The following is a 6,000-nucleotide window of genomic DNA, read 5'->3' as shown; positions in this document are numbered from 1 at the left end:
AAAGTGTGTAGCTTGAAAAAAGAGTGGAGTTGGCAACAATTGTTTTGCTGACGTAATCCCACACACCTCCTCTATTCATGCCTCCAGTTTAGACGGAACCGATCACGCCAGTTGGGAGTGCTGCGTAATTGAGTGAACACGCGCAACTGCATTCTGCCGGAAGAATGTCTGATGTAAAAACCGAACAGCGAATCAACATCAAGTTTCTTGTGAAACTTAAGAAATCAGCCACGGAAATATTTCAAATAATAACCGAGGCTTATGAAGATGTAAACTCGTCTCATCCATGTGTGTTTGAATGGTATAAGCGGTTTTCACGGGGAAGGGACAGTGTGAAAGATGATGAACGTGCTGGGCGCCCAAGGTCGGCGATTACAGATCAAAGCATTGCTAAAGTTCGTGATGTGATCAGTGGTAACCGAAGATTAAATGTTCGTGCAGTGGCAGAGTTGGTTCACTTGGATAGGGAAGCTGTTCGACGCATTTTAATGGACGAATTACACATGACGAAGATTTTCGCGAAGGTTGTTCCAAAGGTTCTCTACGTTGACCAAAAACAGTGCCGTAACGACAAGTGTGCGGACATGTGAGAACGCATTGCAAATGAGCCAGATGTGTTGGAATCTGTTATAACATGTGATGAGACATGTATTTTTACCTATGACCCAGAAAGTAAGCGCCGGTCAATGCAGTGGAAGTCTCCAGGATCCCCAAGACTCGAAAAAGCATGCATGTCAAAATCAAAGTTCAAGGCAGTGTTAATCGTCTTCTTCGACATTAATGGAATTGTAATGATTGAGTGGGTTCCCAGTGGTCAGACTGTTAATCAACACTACTACATTGAAGTACGAAGAAGAATTCGTGAAAAAATTAGGGAAAAAAAGGTTACAGTTGTGGAGTGATGGATGGCTGTTGCACCAGGACAATGCACCCGCTCACACGGCCCTATCTGTCAAGCAGTTTCTGACCAGCAAAAATATTACTGTGATGGGGCATCCTCCATATTCACCTGGTTTGGCTCCATGCGACTTTGTTTTACTTCCTAAAGTTAAATCTTACTTAAAGGTAATCCATTTTATCCCGGTTGAAGAGGTTCAGGCAAAAACGGAGAATCTCCTGAAGGGCCTTCCAAGAACCTCGTTCCAGAACTGTTACCAGCAATGGCAGCACTGAATGCAAAAGTGTGTGAATGCTGAAGGGGAAGACTTTGAAGGTGATAATGTCACAGAGAACTGATTCAGTAAGTACAGTAAGTTATTGGACCAGTCTCGTTACTTTTGTGTCACACCTCGTATAAAGTTTATATTTCCGCTCAAGCAAATGATACAAAAGAATTATTATAGACTTAGAATGTAGGACATTTACAATAGGACATCACATTACAAATTGTTTGTACACTTTTCATAATTGCAAGCAGCTATAGATAACACTTGCAGCAGGGGCAGGATAACACTTTGAACAGTTAGCAAGTAAGCGATATGTGTATACAAACTCTCCTGCTCCATTTAAGATCTTTTCGCATAGGCATACTGATGGAACGATGTGTGAGAGTTAATGCGTAACATGCTTCTCTGGCACTCGACAAAATATGATTCTATAGACAGAAAAAATTATTCGCTTTTATATGCCACTAACAACATCTCATACGTAAACGACAATCATGTTCGAGAGCCGAGGCAGTGAAAAAATTAACCGTACTTGCACACGACCTGACAGTAGCTCAGTGGAATTGATCCGATATCACACACAAGTGAAATCGGATCAAGGGACAAGTGCACACCTTCATACAAGGACAAGTGCACACCTTCATACCCTGGACCCTAATTTACAACTCCGTATTCAGCCCAAGCTTCCACGACGCGACTGCACCCTTCTATTTCGTCTGTGGCTTGGAGTAGCATTTTCAAATGCGTACTCCTTTCTTATCGGAATGTCCAGTAGCCCACGTTGTGACTTCTGCGGGTGCAATGAAACAATCGTGCACCTTCTTTCACAGTGCTCTCGTTTCAACCCGCAAAGAGCAGTCCTCTCAGCCACCCTAGACAAACTGGACAAACGCCCAATGACAGAAAACAAGATCATTGGAAACTGGCCTACGCGAACATCAGCGCGATCGGCTATGAAGGTGCTGTTGCGGTATTTGTCTAGGGACCTCACATTGGATGCACCTTGCAGCCCGCAATGCCAGTAGAGCCATCCTTCAGCAGGCGAAAAAAAACCTCAGAAGTGTCCCCCACCGGTGTGTCACGCCGCACCCGCGGAAAGCATCGGGTGACCCACCGGAGGGCCACGACGCACAGAGATCAAAACTATGCTAAGGGGCTACGCAGTGAACGTGTTAAATACCGCAACAGCACCTTCATAGCCGATCGCGCTGATGTTCGCGTAGGCCAGTTTCCAATGATCTTGTTTTCTGTCATTGGGCGTTTGTCCAGTTTGTCTAGGGTGGCTGAGAGGACTGCTCTTTGCGGGTTGAAACGAGAGCACTGTGAAAGAAGGTCCCTAGACAAACTGGACAAACGCCCAATGACAGAAAACAAGATCATTGGAAACTGGCCTACGCGAACATCAGCGCGATCGGCTATGAAGGTGCTGTTGCGGTATTTAACACGTTCACTGCGTAGCCCCTTAGCATAGTTTTGATCTCTGTGCGTCGTGGCCCTCCGGTGGGTCACCCGATGCTTTCCGCGGGTGCGGCGTGACACACCGGTGGGGGACACTTCTGAGGTTTTTTTTCGCCTGCTGAAGGATGGCTCTACTGGCATTGCGGGCTGCAAGGTGCATCCAATGTGAGGTCCGGTCGTCAATGAGCCAATAGTCAGGTCGCTTCCCACGGTCGTTTGAACGGCACGGCTACGTCATCGAAAAATAATGACCTGAAGTAAAGGACCAAATGGATCATAAAAACAAAATGGATAATGGATCCTTGTAGCATACGGCATCTGGAGAATTTATCGAGTCATTCATTAACGCGACTCTGATCGCTTCATCCCCAGTGAACGCGACTGAAGCGCGTTCTCAAGAATGTCCTTTAAAAACGGCGCCCTTTCTGTCTACAAAATTTCTGCTCCATGTAACTAGAGCGTGGCCAAGAGTTTCGGTCGTTCTGGTCCGAACATGTGCCAGAGGCGCTTGTTGCTCTCGCAGCCTCAATTCTTCTTTCTTTTCCTGGGGGTGCACAAGTTTCCACAATAAAGAGTTTGTGCTTTGAAGCCGTTGCCTGCTACGTTTGCAACCCACCGACCAGCTCCCCTTTGTGGCGCAACGGCACGTGACCCTGCGGTTCAGCATTCACTAAGCACCAAGACTCAAGAAGAAGACCTCAAACTGGACATGTTATTCAAGTACTCCTAGATTAATTTTCGGAAGCAAAAAAAAAGAAAAAAACAGTTCAAATCACAGCATGTGCAACTAAACGTCTTACGTGCCACTAGCTCACGATGTCTAAAACGTAGTCTTTGTTCAGGAGTTCTACTCGTGCAGAAAATTGAAACATGGCAAACACATAAATGGCGTTCCCGCGCAATTTGCGCAAACTGTAACAACTTTCGTTGCCATTACCCTTGCCTGCTCTGGACTTGTGCGAGCTCTCAGCGATGTGTAGCATCCAGCACATCTCCTTCGGATAGACCATGCAGGTTCATCGACCTTTTCCAGCGTATGGGCGCGCTTTGTTCCGCGTGTCCTTTCGGTCTCAATCTGAGCTTTGGCGAAGAGTGCGCATGCCAACTTCTCGTGGAATTCGAAGATTGGCGACGTTTTACCATCCACCATTCAACGGACAACCCACGCGTTCACAACTGCAGTTCAAACGATGAGCTCCACCGCAGCTTTCTTATACCACTTGAACCCTTTCAGTAGGCAGGAGTAGTACGACGTCATTTGGTCACTGTAGTCTACGCCCTTTTTCGCCACGTTGTAGTGGAGCACTGCGCGCGGTTTCATGATCGGCTCACCCTTTCTCGTTTTTGTTCCGGTATCAACGAGGCCAGCGTCATGCTCAGCAACCATTGTCATCATGAGAACGGGCCGTTTATCCGACCACTTCAGCACCTTTACGCCGTTGTGGGTTTCAAGACCAACGATTTCCCCTTTCTTTACTGTAGCTTGTGTAACTTCTTTCGGAAGCCCCTTTCGGTTCGATCGGAGAGTGCCACATAAAAATGCATCATCTTTCAACAGGCGTGACCCAAGCGGCATGCTCGCGTAGAAGTTGTTGACGAAAAGTGTGCGACCACAGCCGGTGAAGCCAGCCATCAAATTTACTACTACTTCTTCGGCATGTCCCATGCCTGCTATGGCGCGCCATTTTCCGGCATATATTTGCACTTTCAATGTATAGCCCTCCTTCGTGCAGGCCTTGTATAGCTTGACTCTATACTCGTGGGCTTTACCAGGGATGTATTGCCTAAAGGCGAGGCACCCACGCCACGGAATCATCCTTTCGTCAATGACAATCTCTTTGCCTTGCTCCAACACTGAGCAGAAATTGCGATTCGTTTTTTCCATCAGGGGTCGAATACGATAGAGATGATCCTGCTGTGCGCTCGGTTTCTCGTTACCTGCGAAATGCCAGAACCTTAGCAGCAGCAGAAACCTGTCGCGGGGCATGTTCTGGCGAATGCAGTTTACACCGTACAGATCGCTTGTTGCCCAGTAATGCTGCAGATTAGGAACCCTTACTAGACTCATGCAGATCAGTACACCAACGAACACTTTCATTTCTGGCATGTTTGTCTCAGTCGATTACTTCACGCGCGATTTCTCTTATAGGACGTTCGAGTCTATGTACTGCTTCCCATACCTGTTTGTCTCATGAACCATCTTGTCCCAATGTCATCAGTCAAAAAAAGAGAAAACGAGCTGAGAGCATCGTTGCTAGTCGGGAGGCTGATTAGTACAGGAGGGCTGGAATACGTTATCGCTCTAACTCTAGTCGTTATCGCATTCCAGCTTTCGGCAGGTAATGCAGCCTGAACATCATTATTTTCCGAATTCTCAGATACCAATTTGTTTTAGCCTCACCTATCATCATACGGGGCTCAACAAGCGATACAAACTTCAATAAACAGCATACTTTACAAAAGAAAGCACTTGGCATTACTGTTGAATTTGCTTACAGTAGTAGTAGAATTAGTAAACAGCCTTATTTCGGAAAACCGTCGGTTTCCTTAGAGATCTGAGACACAATTTCTATTCAAACATTTTCATGCAATTTCTCTTTACATTTTTTTGAAACATGTGCTCTTCCTCGGCTACATTTGGGAAAGAAAAGTCAAATCGCAAGCTACTGCCAAGACATTGCCAACATGAAAAAAATAAAATAACCTAAGATCGTGTATGCTTCGTCGGTAGGTACCATGGTGCTTAAAACTGAACAGAACTGGTTATCAATGCGCAATACTAGACCACCATAATAGCCGAGTTGCACTCACGCGTCAAACTTGGAGACAGCACATACACAACAGCGCATAAAATGCAGGAGGCAAAAATTTCTGGAGATGGGATGGGGGCGGCGCATAATCACTACCCACTTTTCTTTTTTTTCTCAGCATCCATTTTAATTTCTTCTATGCCGTGGCTATATTATGCTACGAATATTTTTACTTTTATTTTTCGCTTCTTGCGCAAGGCGTATCACATTACTGTGGTTTGAATGTACAAATTGTTTTGTTGCAACTTTTTACTACAAGGGTATTTCGTTTGTCAGCAGTTTATGTTCTAGATTTTCATTATTATTCTAATTTTCTATTACATTTATTATGTCCATCGCTCTCGTATACGTTGCAGGCTATTTTCGCTTTTAATACTTGCTTTCACTATTATGTCCTTCACAGAAGCTGTTGCCAATGAATGACATTGGGTCCATGGTGCACTTCAAGCCAACGCGGTCGCTAGTTTTTCTGACACATTTTCGGCATGCAATATATAAGTCATACTAAGCAACAAAAATGTTGAATGCTGAATACATCTAGAGAAGTGTCGATGAAGATGACGCTT

Source organism: Dermacentor andersoni, chromosome 10, assembly GCF_023375885.2.
Source record: "Dermacentor andersoni chromosome 10, qqDerAnde1_hic_scaffold, whole genome shotgun sequence".
In the NCBI taxonomy this organism is placed as follows: Eukaryota; Metazoa; Arthropoda; class Arachnida; order Ixodida; family Ixodidae; genus Dermacentor; species Dermacentor andersoni.
The sequence above is the reverse complement of the archived record's forward strand: the minus strand, read 5'-3'. Positions refer to the sequence as shown.